Source organism: Boleophthalmus pectinirostris, unplaced genomic scaffold, assembly GCF_026225935.1.
Source record: "Boleophthalmus pectinirostris isolate CB_2022bp ecotype Guang Dong unplaced genomic scaffold, ASM2622593v1 HiC_scaffold_11, whole genome shotgun sequence".
Lineage (NCBI taxonomy): Eukaryota > Metazoa > Chordata > Actinopteri > Gobiiformes > Gobiidae > Boleophthalmus > Boleophthalmus pectinirostris.
In genome coordinates, this window is record NW_026570994.1 from 21,046,619 (window position 1) to 21,064,949 (window position 18,331).

The 18,331-nt window shown below is 41.7% G+C and overlaps 1 protein-coding gene across 6 annotated transcripts in view; it reads left to right on the forward strand.

Moving 5' to 3' along the window:
- Positions 1-18,331, forward strand: part of LOC110166292 (muscleblind-like protein 2a) — a 168,103-nt gene that overhangs the window by 16,848 nt on the left and 132,924 nt on the right. The window contains exon 1 of one of the 6 annotated variants that reach the window (XM_055166190.1): positions 6,594-6,783. The exons of the other annotated variants lie outside the window; for them this stretch is intronic. The gene's annotated coding sequence lies outside the window, so the exon portion shown is untranslated. Of the gene's footprint in view, positions 1-6,593; positions 6,784-18,331 lie in introns of those variants that run through there. 6 annotated transcript variants of the gene reach the window in all.

Here is an 18,331-nt window from a genome sequence, read left to right on the forward strand (position 1 = left end):
AGAGGAGGTAGAGAGATAGGGAGGAGAGAGAGAGGAGGAGAGAGAGAATAGAGGGAGGAGAGAGGGAGAAAGGAGAGAGAGAAGAGCAGTAGAAGGAGGGAGATAGAAAGAGAAAGGAGAGGAGGGAGAGAGATAGGGAGGAGAGAGAGAGGAGGAGAGAGAAAAGAGGGAGAGAGAAGGAAGGAGGAGAGAGAGAATAGAGGGAGGAGAGAGGGAGAAAGGAGAGAGAGAAGAGCAGTAGAAGGAGGGAGATAGAAAGAGAAAGGAGAGGAGGGAGAGAGATAGGGAGGAGAGAGAAAAGAGGGAGAGAAGAGGAGGGGAGAAGAGAGGGTGGAGAGAGGGAGAAGGGAGAGACACACGAGTGGGAGGAGGAGAGGAGAGAGAGGAGGAGGGAGGAATGGAGAGGGAGAAAGGGGAGGAGGGAAATAGAAAGAGAGAGGAGAGGAGGAAGAGAGAGAAGGGAGGGAGAAAGAGGTGGAGAGAGATAGAGAGGATGAGATTGGAGAGAGAAAAGACGAGGAGAGAGAGAGAAGAAAGGAAGGAGAGAGAGCAGGAGAGGAGGAGAAGAGAGAGAGGAGGGAGGGAGGAAGGGAGAGGGAGAACGGGGTGGAGAGAGTGAATAGGGAGGAGGGAGATAGAAAGAGAGAGGAGAGAGGAGTGAGAAAAGAGGAGGAGGAGGATGGAGAGAAGAGAAGGAGGAGAGAGAGAGAAGAGAAGGAGGAGAGAGTGAGAAAGGAAAAAAGAAGCGAGGGAGGAAAGAGGGAGGAAGGAGAGGAGAAAGGGAGAACAGAGGTGGAGGGAGTAAATAGGGAGGAGGGAGAGGAGAGGAAGGAAGGAGGGGAAGAGAGAGAAGAAAGGAAGTAGAGAGAGGAGGAGGGAGGATAGAGAAAGAAGGAGAAGAGAGGGAGGAGGGAGGAGGAGGAGGGAGGAGGGAGGAGAGGGAAGCGTCTGGGGAGCAGCTCAGAGCCAGACAGGTCTAATGACACTGATGCAATAACAGCAGAAGGGCGTTCACATGACGAGATCCGCTCGGACCGTCCATCCTGAGTCACGCGTCAAACACGACCGACGACGTGGAAACATTTACCGCTCGCCGAAAACCCCGCAGGCCGGTGTTTCTGTCGCCACGGTAACGCACTCACGCATTAGGTTTAATATGATTGTACAAAGTCATTCCAAACTTTGGAACGTGGATTTCTCCGGCACTGAGTCATTGATTCGTTTTTTTTATTTTCGAGTTTGAACCAAGAGAGAAACAGTAATCATAAACATACTACGCACTGTAAACAAATATTTATCGAAAAAGGAGCGGGAAGAAGAAAAACTTAACTTCCTCGTTCACACTTGTTCAAATTTGAGTTGTTTTCGTGATGGAAGATAATTTGTTTCATCAGATTTTGAATTTTAAATGCTGCTGAAATTCTCACTTTGAAATTTTTTTGTCTGACAAAACTCGTTTGAATAGTTTTTTATTATGAATTTTCATTGTGTACATTTTCAAAGTGTATAAAATTCAATACATATAAAAAAAAATAATAATCACCTTTCAAATATTCAGCGCAAAAACTTTCAAATCCTCAAAATTCAGAGTGTAAAATTTGAAAAAAAATTCACAGTAAAGATCTAAGAGGCCAAGGCAGAAGCAATCGATCCAAAGTTATCTGATCTAACTTGGTAACAAACAGGAAACAGTGCAGTGAAGCGATCTGATTGGTCAGAATTCGCCTCATCGTGACCTCATCTCTTGATTTGTTAAGTGTAAGCCCCGCCCACAGATGCGAACAGCCAATAGGAAGCAGCCTCTGTCCCCCTCGCTCACTTGATCGATTGCTTCTGCCTCGGCATCTTGGATTTTTTGCCGTGTAATTTTTCACTGCGAATTTTACATTCTGAATTTCGACTGTTGAATTTGAGGGTTTGAAAATATCGAAATAAAATTCAGAATAAAAATAATCCAAACATCTTTTTTCAGAGTTAAAAAATTCAAAGTGAGAAATTCAGTGGTATTTGAAATTCAAAATCTGACGGAACAAATTTTCTTCCGTACAGTGTTTGTTCACGCTAATCTGATTGAAAACGGCGCCAGAGACGGAACGATCTGGTGCCTCCAGCTCCCACGAGTTCACCTGAGCACAGATCTGATCCGGCACCGTGTGGACACCTGAAAACTCTGATACTCTGATGTAGGAGCTCGAGTCGCGTCCTTATTGGACCACGTCACTGTGACTTGCACCTTTCCGATTCGCTGGGTTTAGTCCTGGTTTAGTCCTTGTTTAGTCCTTGTTTAGTCCTTAGTCCTGGTTTAGTCCTGATTTAGTCCTGGTTTAGTCCTGATTTAGTCCTGGTTTTAATCCTTGTTTAGACCTGATTTAGTCCTTGTTTAGTCCTGATTTAGTCCTGCTTTAGTCCTTGTTTAGTCCTGATTTAGTCCTGGTTTAGTCCTGATTTAGTCCTGGTTTAGTTCTTGTTTAGTCCTGGTTCAGTTTTTGTTTAATCCTTGTTTAGTCCTTGTTTAGTCCTGATTTAGTCCTGGTTTAGTCCTTGTTTAGTCCTAGTTTAGTCCTTGTTTAGTCATGGTTTAGTGCTGTTTTAGTCCTGGTTTAGTTCTGGTTTAGTCCTGGTTCAGTCCTGATTTAGTCCTGGTTTCGACCTGATTTAGTCCTGGTTTTGTCCTAGTTTAGACCTTGTTTAATCTTTGTTTAGTCCTTGTTTAGTCCTTGTTTAATCCTGGTTCAGTTCTTGTTTAGTCCTGATTTAGTCCTGGTTTAGTCCTTGTTTAGTCCTGATTTAGTCTGTTTAGTCCTTGATTTAGTCTTTGTTTAGTCCTTGTTTAGTCCTGGTTCAGTCCTTGTTTAGTCCTGGTTTAGTTTTTGTTTAATCCTTGTTTAGTCCTGGTTTAGTTATGATTTAGTCCTGGTTCAGTCCTTGTTTAGTCCTTGATTTAGTCCTGGTTTAGTCCTGGTTTAGATCTGGTTTAGTCCTGGGATAAAACTCCTTCCTGCTATTTGAACTGGTTATGATTTGGCGTCGCCTCTTCACAGATCTGCCCCGTAACACTCCTCGTCTCTATGGAATACCGTACACCGTGGAACATTAGAGACATCTCCATGGAAACGAGCAAAACACGTAACCTTCATTTGTGTCCCATTTGTGTCTTCGAGCAGAATTAAATAAAGACGATCGATTCAGAATGATCATTTCCGCGTAAACTCGAATTTTAATTACGTACTATTTCATTCAGAATAATTTAAAAACATGTAAACGTGGCGGCTCATTTGAATTTCTGTAATTCTGATCCACGTTTTGTCTGCACTTCCAGTAAAAGGACTCCCAGAGAACATTTGGGTTAATGGGTCGGAGTATTTTGGGGGCCGCGTCTCTCCCTCGGGACTCCATGTTAGAGCTGTTACAAGGACACATCTGCTCCACGTTACAGCACCCGGGTCACTCCAACATGGCCGCCACCGCCGACGCCGAAACCTGGTATAAACCCGATACAGGCCATAAAGCGGTATCAGATGACGTTTTATCAATATACGCCGCTCGATGAGATGGAGGAGAGCTTCGCTGTACTGTCATCGAACGATTAACCCCGATAAGAAAGGCCCCGGGAATCCAATTCTGTGGACCGAAGCGAGAAAATATACGAGCGAGGACGAGGAAACACAGGACGGTTTAATGCAGCGCAATAAATAAATAAATAAATAAATAAATAAATAAATAAAGCTTTTAAATGGAGTGAGTTTGCTGTACTAGTATCATAACTGTATGTAGTGATAATTGGAGATCACATGGACACACGTTTACTTTAATAACAGTGTTTTGTTTTTTTCAATTGACCGTTGAGGATTAATAAAGTGATTTAGTTAATTATACTTCTACTACTACTACTACTACTACTATTACTACTACTACTACTTTTACGACTACTATTGCTGCTACTACTATTACTACTACTACTAGCGTTACTACTACTTCTACTACTACTACTACTACTGTTACTGCTACTACTTCTACTACTACTACTACTACTACTACTACTACTTCTACTACTACTACTACTACTACTACTACTACTATTGCTACTACTTCTACTACTACTACTACTACTACTACTACTACTACTACTTACTACTGTACTACTACTACTACTACTACTACTACTACTACTACTACTACTACTACTACTACTACTCTACTACACTACTACTTACTACTACTTACTACTACTACTACTACTTACTACTACCTTACTACTATTGCTACTACTACTACAACTATTACTATTACTACTACTACTACTACTACTACTACTGCTACTACTACTACTACTACTGCTACTACTACTACTACTACTACTACTACTACTACTACTACTACTACTACTACTACTACTACTACTACTACTATTACCTCTACTACTGCTGCTACTACAGATACTATTAATACTCCTGCTACTATTACTACTAGTATTATTACTACTATTACTTAGTCCTGCTTTAGTCCCAGTTTAGTCCTGGTTTAGTCCTGTTTTAGTCCTGGTTTAGTCCTGATTTAGTCCTGGTTCAATCCTTTTCCGTCCTGGTTTAGTCCTGTTTTAGTCCTGGTTTAGTGTTTTAGTCCTGGTTTAGTCTTGATTTAGTCCTGGTTTAGTCCTGGTTTAGGTCCTGGTTTAGCCCTGGTTTTAGTCCTGTTTTAGTCCTGGTTTAGTCTTGATTTAGTCCTGGTTTTGTCCTGGTTTAGTCCTGGTTTAGTCCTGGTTTAGCCCTGGTTTAGCCCTTGTTTTAGTCCTGGTTTAGTCCTGTTTTAGTCCTGGTTTAGTCCTGGTTTAGCCCTGGTTTAGCCCTTGTTTTAGTCCTGGTTTTAGTCCTGGTTTTAGTCCTGTTTAGTCCTGGTTTAGTCCTTTAGTCCTGGTTTTAGTCCTGGTTTAGCCTTTAGTTTTAGTCCTGGTTTAGTCCTGGTTTTAGTCCTGGTTTAGTCCTGGTTTAGTCTGGTTTAGTCCTGGTTTTAGTCCTGGTTTAGCCCTGGTTTAGCCTTTTCCTGTTTTAGTCCTGGTTTTAGTCCTGGTTTAGTCTAGTCCTGGTTTAGTCTGGTTTTAGTCCTGTTTTAGTCCTGGTTTAGCCTGTTTTTAGTCCTGGTTTAGTCCTGGTTTTAGTCCTGTTTATCCTGGTTTAGTCCTGTTTTAGTCCTGGTTTAGTCTGGTTTAGTCCCTGGTTTTAGTCCTGGTTTAGTCCTGTTTTAGTCCTGGTTTCCTGTTAGTCCTGTTTTAATCCTGGTTTAACCCTTGTTTTAGTCCTGGTTTAGTCTTGATTTAGTCCTGGTTTAGTCCTGGTTTAGCCCTGGTTTTAGTCCTGGTTTAGTCCTGTTTTAGTCCTGGTCTAGTCCCGCTTTAGTCCCGTTTTAATCCTGGTTTAACCCTTGTTTTAGTCCTGGTTTAGTCTTGATTTAGCCCTGGTTTTGTCCTGGTTTAGTCCTGTTTAGTCCCTGGTTTTAGTCCTGTTTTTAGTCCTGGTTTAGTCTTGTTTTAGTCCTGGTTTAGTCCTGGTTTAGTCCTGTTTAGTCCTGGTTTAGTCCTGGTTTAGCCCTGGTTTAGCCCTTGTTTTAGTCCTGGTTTAGTCCTGTTTTAGTCCCTGGTTTAGTCCTGGTTTAGTCCTGGTTTAGCCCTGGTTTAGCCCTTGTTTTAGTCCTGGTTTAGTCCTGGTTTAGTCCTGGTTTTAGTCCTGGTTTAGTCCTGTTTAGTCCTGGTTTAGTCCTGGTTTAGTCCTGGTTTAGCCCTGGTTTAGCCCTTGTTTTAGTCCTGGTTTAGTCCTGGTTTAGTTCCTGGTTTTAGTCCTGTTTTAGTCCTGTTTTAGTCCTGTTTTTAGTCCTGGTTTAGCCCTGGTTTAGCCCTGGTTTTAGTCCTGGTTTAGTCTTGTTTAGTCCTGGTTTAGTCCTGGTTTAGCCCTGGTTTAGCCCTTGTTTTAGTCCTGGTTTAGTCCTGGTTTAGTCCTGGTTTAGCCCTTGTTTTAGTCCTGGTTTAGTCCTGGTTTAGTCCTGGTTTAGTCCTGGTTAGTCCTGGTTTAGTCCTGTTTAGTCCCTGTTTTTAGTCCTTTTAGTTCCTGGTTTAGTCCTGGTTTAGTCCTGGTTTAGTCCTGGTTTAGTCCTGAGTTTAGTCCTGGTTTAGCCTTGTTTTTAGTCCTGGTTTAGTCCTGGTTTAGTCCTGGTTTAGTCCTGGTTTAGTCCTGGTTTAGTCCTGGTTTAGTCCTGGTTTAGCCTGGTTTAGTCCTGTTTAGTCCTGGTTTAAGCCTGGTTTTAGTCCTGGTTAGTCCTGGTTAGTCCTGGTTTAGTCCTGGTTTAGCCCTGGTTTAGCCCTTGTTTTAGTCCTGGTTTAGTCCTGGTTTAGTCCTGATCTAATCTCTCTCTGTCCTGTCATTCTCTCTCTCTGTGTCGTCCCAATACAAACCCCTGCACCTCCATGAATCAGTCTCTCCTCTCGTCCCATTGGCTGCCCTCTCCTGTCGGGGGGCCGGTCCTCTCCTCCGATTGGCCGCCGTCTCCTCGTGGGCGGGCTCCGTTTTGTGGGCAGGAAGAGGGACGGTCCGTGTCTCTCTCTCCGCTGCGCTGCGTGCTATTCAGAAAGACAGGAGCAGGCAGGAGCGGAGTTGGGCGCACACTCTCGCTACTGCAGAATTCCAGTCTGGGCACGGGCCGATTCCACTTTCCGGATTGACAACTTTGGGAATTTTACGAGAGTTTAGTGGAAAAATACAGAAATCCAGACGGGAAAACAGTGAGGAGTTGGAGGTAAGAAGCGGGTTTTCGGATGGTGCATTGCTGCATAGGCTGGGTGGGGAGGTTGTGTCTACAGGACAAGACTAAAGCATGGGACAGCGGACTGGTTTTAGACCTGGTTTAGACCTGGTTTAGTCCTGGTTTAGTCCTGGTTTAGATCTAGTTTAGTCCTGGCATGATAGTGTTTCTGTATGTTTTGCTTTTGGAATAGGTTATGTTTTGATTAATAACTATTGCTGCAGTTTAGACCTGGTTTAGACCTGGTTTAGTCCTGGTTTAGTCTTGGTTCAGACCTGGTTCAGACCTGGTTCAGACCTGGTTTAGATCTAGTTTAGACCTGGTTTAGTCCTGGCATAATAATCCTTCTGTATGTCCTGCTTTTGGAATAGGTTATGTTTTGATTAATAACTATTACTGCAGTTTAGTCCTGATTTAGACCTGGTTTAGTCCTGGTTTAGATCTAGTTTAGACCTGGTTTAGTCCTGGTTCAGACCTGGTTTAGTCCTGGTTTAGTCCTTGTTTATATCGAATTTAGTCCTGAGGGTAAAAGTCCTTCGTGCTTTTGGAATCGGTTTTGATTTGGCGATTATTAACTTTTACTTTAGACCTGGTTTAGTCCTGGTTTAGTTCTGGTTTAGTCCTGGTTTAGTTCTTGTTTAGTTCCTGGTTAATCGTAATCTAGTCACTGAGTCGTTTTTGTTTGTTGATTTTCTGAATAAAAATTTCAAAACGTTAAACTGCAGTGGCGTGTACTGGACGGTTCAATCCTGCTTTAGTCCTAATTTAATCCTGGTTTAGTCCTGGTTTAGACCTGGTTTAGTCCTGGTTTAGATCTGTTTGAGTCGTGACACAATAGTCCTATTGTATGTCTTATTTTAAGAATTAGTTATGTTTTGATTAATAACTATTACTGCAGTTTAGTTTTAATTTAGTCCTGGTTTTGTCCTGGTTTAGTTCTGGTTTAGTCCTGGTTTAGTTCTTGTTTAGTTCCTGGTTAATCGTAATCTAGTCACTGAGTCGTTTTTGTTTGTTGATTTTCTGAATAAAAGTTTCAAAACGTTAAACTGCAGTGGCGTGTACTGGACGGTTCAGTCCTGCTTTAGTCCTAATTTAATCCTGGTTTAGTCCTGGTTTAGACCTGGTTTAGTCCTGGTTTAGACCTGGTTTAGTCCTGGTTTAGACCTGGTTTAGTCCTGGTTTAGACCTGGTTTAGTCCTGGTTTAGATCTGTTTGAGTCGTGACACAATAGTCCTATTGTATGTCTTATTTTAAGAATTAGTTATGTTTTGATTAATAACTATTACTGCAGTTTAGTTTTAATTTAGTCCTGGTTTAGTCCTGGTTTTGTCCTGGTTTAGACCTGGTTTTGTCCTGGTTTAGTTCTCGTTTAGTTCCTGGTTGATCGTAATCTCATCATTGAGTCGTTGATGTTTCTCCTGGTTAAGTTGATTTTCTGAATTAAAATTTCAAAACGTTAAACTGCAGTGGTGTGTACTGGACTTGGTTTAGTCCTGGTTTAGTCCTGGGTTAGTCCTGGGTTAGTCCTGGGTTAGTCCTGGTTTAGATCTGGTTTAGTCTTGACATAATAATCCTTCGGTATGTCCTGCTTTTGGAATTGGTTATGTTTTGATAAATAAATATTACTGCAGTTTAATTTTGCTTTAGTCCTGGTTTAGTCCTGGTTTAGTTGGTTTAGTCCTGGTTTAGGTCTATAGTCCTGGTTTAGTTCTGTAGTCCTGGTTTACTGAGTGAGATGCTTTGGTCTTGAAATGATTAAAGTTGCGATTAAGTTACTGCAGTGACCAGTACTGATGTTTTGTTTTTTTTATTAGTTGTGTATTTAGTCCTGGTTTAGTCCTGGTCTAGATCTGACTCAGTCCTGGTCCAGTCCTGGTCCAGTTCTGGTTCAGTCCTCTGTTTAGTCCTGTTGTTTTTGTACTGAAAGATAAAGTGATTATGTGTGATGGCATCAGTATCATGAGTTCTGCTGCTCTGCTCTGATTATTATATTATATAATCGTTTATTGTGAACCGGTCACTCCTGAAGTCCTGGTTTAGTACTAGTTTAGTCTTGTTTAGTCTTGGTTTAGTTCTGGTTTAGTCCTAGTTAAGTCATTTTTCTGCCTGGTTTAGTCTTAGTCTAGCTCTAGTTTAGTCCTGGCTTAGTTCTGGTTTAGTCCTGCATTAATTAGTCCTAGTTAAGTCTTTTTTTTTTCTGCCTGGTTTAGTTCTAGTTTAGGCCTGGTTTAGTCCTGGTTGAGTCCTGGTTTAGTGCCTGATTTAGTCCTAGTTAAGTCCTAGTTAAATCCTGGTTTAGTCCCAGTTTTGTTCTGGTTTAGTTCTGGTTTAGTTAGTCCTAGTTTAGTCAAAGTTAAGACTCTGTTTAGTCCTGGTTTAGACCTTCCTTAGTTAGTCCTAGTTAAATCCTAAATTAAGTTCTAGTTTAATCCTTGTTTAGACCTTGTTAAGTCCTTTTTTCGGCCCAGTTTAGTCCTTTTTAAAAAAAAGTTAAGACTCTGTTTAGTTCTGGTTTAGTCGGGGTTTAGTCCTCCCTTAGTTAGTCCTAGTTTAGTCAAAATTAAGACCCCGTTTAGTCCTGACTTAGTCCTGGTTTAGTCCTGGTTTGGTCCTAGTTTAGTCCTCCTTCAGATAGTCCTAGTTTAGTCAAAGTTAAGACTTTGTTTAGTCCTGGTTTAGACCTAGTTTAGTCCTGGTTTAGTCCTCCTTCATTCCTAGTCCTAGTTTAGTCAAATTCAAGACCCCGTTTAGTCCTGGTTTAGTCCTCGTTCAGTCCTAGTTGTAGATTAGTGAAAGTTAAGACCCTTTTTAGTCCTGGTATAGTCCTGGTGTAGTACTGGTTTAGTCGTCCTTCAGTTAGTCCTAGTTTAGTCAAAGTTAAGACCTGGTTTAGTCCCTTAAACGTGTGTGTTGCGTGTCGTCGTAGGGAGTAGTGTTCTCGTTCTTATATCAGATCCATTATCGCGGAGCTGCACACGTTTAAATGTCAGCGTTGCTTTTTGTCACTCGGGTTCTGTATTTTTCACTCTGTCGAGAAGAAAAAAAAACCTGTTATTTTGGTGACTCACGGAGAGGAAAGAGAAAGACGAATTTAGCTGGAAAAAGTGTGCGGTTTGAGTCTGAAGGAACGAACCAGACCAGAGACCAGAGACCAGAGACCAGAGGGACCAGAGACCAGGGACCAGAGACCAGACCAGGGACCAGAGACCAGAGACCAGAGACCAGACCAGAGACCAGAGACCAGAGACCAGACCAGAGACCAGAGACCAGAGACCAGACCAGAGACCAGAGACCAGAGGGACCAGAGACCAGACCAGACCAGAGACCAGAGACCAGAGACCAGAGACCAGACCAGAGACCAGAGACCAGAGACCAGAGACCAGACCAGAGACCAGGGACCAGAGACCAGACCAGAGGACCAGACCAGAGACCAGACCAGACCAGACCAGAGACCAGACCAGAGACCAGGACCAGAGACCAGACCAGAGACCAGGGACCAGAGACCAGAGACCAGAGACCAGAGACCAGAGACCAGAGACCAGAGACAGGGACCAGAGACCAAAACCAAGGACTAATGTTATAGTGATCTGTGATCTGTTTGTTTAGTCCTGGTTTTCCTCCTGGTTTAGTCCTGGTTTTCCCTAGTCCAGGACCTTTTTCCTGAGTCCTGGTTTAGTCTGATTTAAGTCCTGGTTTTTAGTTTGGTTCTAGTCAGGTTTAGTCCAGTTTAGTAGTTTTAGAGACCTGGTTTTAGTCCTCCTGTCCTTTAGTTTAGTTGTTTTGGTTTAGTCCTGGTTTAGTCCTCGCCTGGTTTAGTCCTCTGGTTTAGTAGTTTGGTTGTTTAGTCCTGGTTTAGTCTGGTTCTAGTCCTGGTTTTAGTCCTAGTCTGGTTAGTCCTTGTTTAGTCCTGGTTTAGATCTGGTTTAGTCCTCCTGTTTTAGTCTGGTTTTAGTCCTGGTTTAGTCTCGGGTTTAGTCCTGGTTTAGTTCTCCTCCTGTTCAGGTTTTAGTTCTGGTTTAGTCTTTGGTTTAGATCTGGTTTAGTCCTCCTCTCGTCCTGGTTTTCGTCCTGGTTTAATCCTCGTGTAATCCTGGTTTTAGTTTTGATTTAGTTCTGGTCTAGCCCTGGTCTCATCCTGGTCTAGCCCCAGTCTAGCCCTGGTTCAGTCTAGGTTTAGTCTATAGTTCCATATTTAACAGCATTCAGTTTGTGGTCACTCTCCCCACAGTTAAAGACCAAAAGGGTGGTTTATTCCTGGTCTAGTCCTGGTTTAGTCCCGGTTTAGTCCTGGTCTGTACAGTTCCACATTTATCCGTGTTTGTGGTCAGGTTTGTGGTCACTCTCCCCACAGTTAAAGACCAAAAGGGTGGTCTAGTCCCGGTCTAGCCTTGGTTTAGTCCTGGTTTAGTCCCGGTCTGTACAGTTCCACATTTATCCGTGTTTGTGGTCGGTTTGTGGTCACTCTCCCCACAGTTAAAGACCAAAAGGGTGGTCTAGTCCCGGTCTAGTCCCGGTTTAGCCACTGTTTAGTCCTGGTCTAGTCCTGGTCCAGTCCTGGTTTAGTCCTGGTTCAGTCCCTGTCTGTGCAGTTCCACATTTATCCGTGTTTGTGGTGGGTTCGTGGTCGGTCTCTCCACAGTTAAAGACCAAAAGGGTGGTTTATCCCTGGTCTAGCCCTGGTCTAGTCCTGGTCTAGTCCTGGTCTAGTCCTGGTTCAGTCCCGGTCTGTACAGTTCCACATTTATCCGTGTTTGTGGTGGGTTCGTGGTCGCTCTCCCCACAGTTAAAGACCAAAAGGGTGGTTTATCCCTGGTCTAGCCCTGGTTTATCCCTGGTCTAGTCCTGGTCTAGTCCTGGTCCAGTCCTGGTCTAGTCCTGGTTCAGTCCCGGTCTGTACAGTTCCACATTTATCCATGTTTGTGGTCGGTTTGTGGTCACTCTCCCCACAGTTAAAGACCAAAAGGGTGGTCTAGTCCCGGTCTAGCCTTGGTTTAGTCCTGGTTCAGTCCTGGTTTAGTCCTGGTCTAGTCCTGGTTCAGTCCCGGTCTGTACAGTTCCACATTTATCCGTGTTTGTGGTGGGTTTGTGGTCACTCTCCCCACAGTTAAAGACCAAAAGGGTGGTCTAGTCCCGGTCTAGCCTTGGTTTAGTCCTGGTCTAGTCCTGGTCTAGTCCTGGTCTAGTCCTGGTTCAGTCCCGGTCTGTACAGTTCCACATTTATCCGTGTTTGTGGTGGGTTTGTGGTCACTCTCCCCACAGTTAAAGACCAAAAGGGTGGTCTAGTCCCGGTCTAGCCTTGGTTTAGTCCTGGTCTAGTCCTGGTCTAGCCTTGGTTTAGCCTGGTTCAGTCCTGGTTCAGTCCTGGTCTAGTCCTGGTTCAGTCCCGGTCTGTACAGTTCCACATTTATCCGTGTTTGTGGTGGGTTCGTGGTCGGTCTCCCCACAGTTAAAGGCCAAACGGTGGTGTAACGTCTGGATGCAGATTGGGGGAAGTGACTTGTTTTCTCTATAATGGAACATCAGACCTGCCCTTCCTGTGGGGAAGAATGGATCCAGTCGTCACCGTGTGCAAATTCCCCGGAAAAAAAAAATATTGTGTTGTAGCTTGGAAACAGTTTTTTAATCTTCATTTTATTGGAATTGCTGAATCATCCTCGTCTTAGAATTTATTAGATATTTGTGGTTTGTGTTGGAATAGTCCTGGATTTAATTCTGGTTTAGTCCTGGTTTAATCTTCCTCTCATCCTGTTTTTAGTCCCAGTTTAGTCCTGGTTTAGATCTAGTTTAGATGTCCTGTAGTCGTGGTTTTAGTCTTGGTTTAGTCCTAGTTTAGTCCTGGTCTGGCCCTGGTTTAGTCCCTGATTTAGTCCTGGTTTAGTCTCTGGTTTAGTCCTTGTTTAGATCTGGTTAGTCCTGGTTTAGATCTGATTTAATACTGGTTTAGTCCTCCTCTCGTCCTGGTTTTAGTCCTGGTTTAGATCTAGTTTAGTCATCCTGTAGCCCTGGTTTAGTCCTGGTCTAGCCCTGGTCTAGATCTGATTTAGTCCTGGTTTAGTCCTCTTCTCATCCTGGTTTTAGTCTCTGGTTTAGTCCTCTTCTCGTCCTGGTTTTAGTCTCTGGTTTAGTTCTGGTTTACTCATGGTTTAGTCCTGGTTTTAGTCCTGGTTTAGTCTTTGGTTTATATCTGATTTAGTCCTGGTTTAGATCTGATTTAATCCTGGTTTAGTCCTTTTTCATCCTGGTCTTAGTTCTGGTTTAGTCTCTGGTTTAGTCCTGGTTTAGTTCTAGTTTTGTTCAGGTTTATCATCATTTTTAGCTCAATTTTTGTCTGTGTTCATACAGTTTTGTTTCACTTCTGCTGTTTTAGAACCAGAGGGTCGCCGGTTCAATTCCTGTCTGAACATATGCAGTTGTGTTGTCCTTGGGCAAGACACTTTACCTCTTTATCACTTACCTTTATATGAATGTGTTGAAGACTTTGGTATTACATTTTTCAGACAGTAACTATACAAGACTTTTGAGGATAAAGTCCTGGTTTAGTCCTGGTTCAGACCAGGATTTAGCTCTTCTTACAGTTTACGTGATGCTGATCAGATATTTTTTGTTGTCCCAAGAGTCAAAAAACTAATAGGAAAACACTCATTTAAATATAAAACTCCTTCTGATTGGAACGATTTTCCCTTCGTTTAAAAATGCCCTGGTTCGTTTAAAAAATTAGTTTAAAAATGCTCTGGTTCGTTTAAAAAATTAGTTTAAAAATGCTCTGGTTCGTTTAAAAAATTAGTTTAAAAATGCTCTGGTTCGTTTAAAAAATTAGTTTAAAAATGCTCTGGTTCGTTTAAAAAATTAGTTTAAAAATGCCCTGGTTCGTTTAAAAAATTAGTTTAAAAATGCTCTGGTTCAATTTTTACAGAACCCATGTCATTGTTTTTGATCATTTTGTTGAATTTTTGTTGTTCATCTTGTTGTGACTATCTTTGAACTCCGCTTTAGTTTTTTTTTTTCTCAAACTTGTTTTATTATATGTCAAACAGTCGAGTGTTTGTGGTTGTGCTGATTTTGTTGTTTTGATGCTTATTTGAATTTATGTTTCCTACTGTATCTGTATACTCATCTGTCTGATGAGATAAATACACACGTTTGAATAATCGTGATTTCAGTATTGACCAAAATAATCGTGATCCTGACTTTTTCCGTAATCGAGCAGCTCGACTAGATTCTGTTTTGTCGATTTAAAATGACTGCAGCTTTTCTAAACTCAGCGCTTTTAATCTGACAGTTCAACCCAAAATCCCGCGGGAAGCTTTTAGCACATTGCCCCGCGCCGAGTCGACCGGGGGGTATTTAGGTCACGGGGACAGTTCAATATCATGTGCAGGGGGCAAAAGGGCCGGCTGAGCTAAGGCTGAGTTAATGCTATTATCATATAAAGCGTCGCGATGTGCTGACGGCCGCGTTTTTCTATTGTCTTAGCGGCTCACTCGGGCCGCGCTGATCGCTAATGCTGCCACCTGAGGACAGCGCTCGGCTCGCGTCCCGCCCTGTTTCTCAAGTAGAGCACTTTTCAGACGTCTCCGTGTGATCGATCTCTTACTTATCGCTTAGAAGTCAGTTTTTTAAAGGTCCTAAATCACACAAAATGGACTCCTGTGAGCTTAAAGTCGTGTTATAATGTTGTTACCGCCTCAAAATCTTAAAATAGTTGAGTTATTAGTCTGTAAATGGTCAACAAAAATGGCTGGAATGTGTTTTTGTACATATGATAAATCAAAAAATGAATATAAAAGGTATGTAGATTGAATTACTTAGCAGTTTTAAGTTGCTTTAAGAGCTTTAAGTTGCATTACCGCTTCAAAATCTTTAAATAGTTTAGTTATTTACCTGTAAATGGCAACAAAAATGGTTGGAATGTGTTTTTGTACATATGATAAATTAAAAAAAAGTGTATTAAAGGTGTAAAGATTGAATTACTTAACAGTTTTAAGTTAACTTGCATTTAGTCATAGCTTTAGTAAGAACTTAATCCCAAAAGTTGTACTAAATTTAACGCATTAAAGCTTCTAAATGACACAAAATGGACACTTGTGAGCTTTAAATCATGTTTTTGTTATGTTTTTGTTCATATGATAATTGAAAAAAGGAATATAAAATGTGTACAGATTGAATTTCTGAACAGTTTTAAGTTGCTTAAAGAGCTTTAAGTCATGTTATAATGTTGTTACCGCCTCAAAATCTTAAAATAGTTTAGTTATTAAGCTGTAAATGGAAATAAAAATGGTTGGGACATGTTTTTGTACATATGATGATTGAAAAAAAGAATATAAAATGTGTACAGATTGAATTTCTTAACAGTTTTAAGTTGCTTTAAGAGCTTTAAGTCGTGTCAAAATGTTTAAATAGTTTAGTTATTAAACTGTAAATGGAAATAAAAAATGGTTTCAATGTGTTTTTGTACATACAGGATTCCCATGGTGTTTAAAAAGTCTTAAAAGAATTGAATTTATAGGTGTGCAACAATATCAAAATATTGATATATCGTATTATTTAATGTGATGATACAGTATCGATATCGTGAGCTGCTGTATCGATATATCACGAAGAGTATCTTTAAGTATATTTTACTAAATTATTTTGGTACAGCTACAGAAGGAAACTCATTTATACGACACATTTGACATAATGTCCTACCCCAATTGTTTTACATAAATGGCTGACTTATTTTTTATTTTATTTTATTTTATTATTATTATTTTTATTTTATGTATTTATTTATTTTATTATTTATTTATTTGTTTGTTTGTTTGTTTGTTTTTCTTGGCTTCACCTCCAGATTTTATTATAGTTCTGTGAGGTATATGAAGTTTCAAAACACAGTGGAGCACTTCCTGTATCACTGCATGACATCACAAGGTGGAACAGAGTGTTTTCAGTTTGAGAGAAGAACTCGGATATAACTTATAATGTTGTTTCCTCATCACAATTATTGGAATTACCAATCTCTACGGGAAAAAAATTGATGAAATGTAGATTCTAATTTGAAAACTACCACTTCATGACATCACAAGGTGGAAGAGAGCGTTTTGAGCTTTGAAGATGTGGACAGAGTAATTATAAAAAGTTACAAAACACAACTCCAGGTTTGTTTTTGAAGAGGAAACGACATTATAACACGACTTAAAGCTCACAAGAATCCAATTTGCGTAACACCGGACCTTTAAGAGACGTTCCCAATCGCGGCGTATTTTTTATTACATTTCCACTAATTAACATTTTATCTTGGCTCCGTATCCGCGTGTGCGTGTTTGGCCCCGAGGAGCAGACGTATGGAAAGTGAACGCTCGAATACAGAGGTTCATTGTAAAGGACCGAGAGGCAAACGCTCCGGTCGAACTCGGTAATGGAAACTGCCGCGCCGCTAATAATGCTAATTTAATCAAAACAACATTTACGTGAAGGAAGCTCGGTTTGAAGCTAACGCCATTAGCATCGTTAGCGTCATTAGCATCGTTAGCGTCATTAGCATTATTAGCATTGCATTAGCATTATTAGCATCGCAAGTGTGAAAATCCAGAGCTAAACTAATCCATGTATCAGTCGTTCATTCGGTTTTCAAAATAAAACCAAAAATAAGAAAACGAATAAACAACTATTTTCTTCATTATTTGAGTCCAAAACCAAAATGAAAAAAAACAAAAAAACATATAATGATTAATTTTTCAGTTTTCGATTTTGTGTTTAAATTAATACTTAAACTGAGATGCCGGACTTTTGCTCCACATATGGACTGAACCAGGACTAAAACAGGTCTAAACCAGGATTAAACTAGGTTTAAACTGGTCTCAGTCCTGGTCCAGGTCCCGGTCTCTATCATGTTCTGGTCCCGGTCTGGTCCCAGTCTCAGTCCCGGTCTCAGTTCTGGTCTGGTCCCCGGTCTCAGTCCCGGTCTCAGTTCTGGTCTGGTCCCCGGTCTCAGTCCCGGTCTCAGTCCTGGTCTCAGTCCTGGTCTGGTCACGGTCTCAGTCCCGGCCTCAGTCCCAGCCTCATTCCAGGTCTCATTCCTGGTCTCAGTCCCGGTCTGGTCCCAGTCTCAGTCCTGGTCTCAGTCCTGGTCTCAGTCCTGGTCTCAGTCCTGGTCTGGTCCCCGGTCTAAGTCCTGGTCTCAGTCCTGGTCTGGTCCCCGGCCTCAGTCCCAGCCGCATTCCATGTCTCATTCCTGGTCTCAGTCCTGGTCTGGTCCCAGTCTTAAGTCCTGGTCTCAGTCCTGGTCTGGTCTCAGTCCTGGTCTGGTCCCAGTCTTAAGTCCTGGTCTCAGTCCCGTTCTGGTTTAGTCCTGATTCAGTTGTGTTTTGTGTTTTGTTTCTTTCACCCATGTTTGAGTAAATCTTTATTTTTAGTCTGTCTACTTCTCCAAAGCTCAAAACGCTCTGTTCCACCTTGTGATGTCATGAAGTGGTAGTTTACAAGTGAACAGCTCCTTCTTTTACCTTTAGTTTAGTTGAGATTGGTAAATCCGGGGCTGAAATCCCAGGTCTAAACTAGGACTCAACCAGGTCTAACCCTAGTCTGACCAAGTACTTGAGACCTGACTCAAGATTTTATTTTATTTTTTTTTTTTTGCAGCCTTGGTCTTGTCTTGGCCTTGACCACATTTGGACTCGGTCTTGTCTCGGTCTTGAAGGTGCTTGGACTCGGTCTTGTCTCGGAGTGATAAAATGGAGATAGATTTATAAAAACATTGATATAAATGTGCCAAAATAACCGTAAATTACATTTTAAATGTTGAGAATTACAAAAATGGTCTCGATTTGGTCTTGATTTGATCTCGATGGTCTGTGGTCTTGGTCTTGTCTTGGTCTCGACCCTCAAAGGTCCTGGTCTCGGGACCCTGTGATCTTGGTCTTGATTAGAGCGCTCTCGACTACAACACGAGTCTAAAGGTTGAACCCAGGTCTAATCCAAGTCTAATCCAAGTCTAAACCAGGACTAAACCACCAGGACTATAATCCACCTCTTTTACATATTGACAACTGTAGACCAGGAAGACCCGGTCTAAACCAGGACTAAACCAGGATTCAACAACCCCTAAACCAGGTCTAAACGAGGAGTACATCTGAACTACATTAAGCCCACATCTAGACCAAGGCTAAAGCAGGTCTAAACTAGGTCTAAAGCAGGTCTAAAGCTAAGTCTAAACTAGGTCTAAAGCAGGTCTAAACTAGGTCTAAACTAGGTCTAAAGCAGGTCTAAACTAGGTCTAAAGCAGGTCTAAAGCAGGTCTAAACTAGGTCTAAAGCAGGTCTAAACTAGGTCTAAAGCAGGTCTAAACTAGGTCTAAAGCAGGTCTAAACTAGGTCTAAAGGTCTAAAGCAGGTCTAAACAAGGACTCAACAAGGTCTAAACAGAGACTAAACCAGATCTAAACCGGGCAAAAAAACTTGGAGTCCATCTGAACTACATTAAAGGTCTAAACCAAGGTCTAAACCAGGTCTAAACCAGATCTAAACCAGGACTTTTACATTTTTCCTGGAGGAAGTCTTCTCAG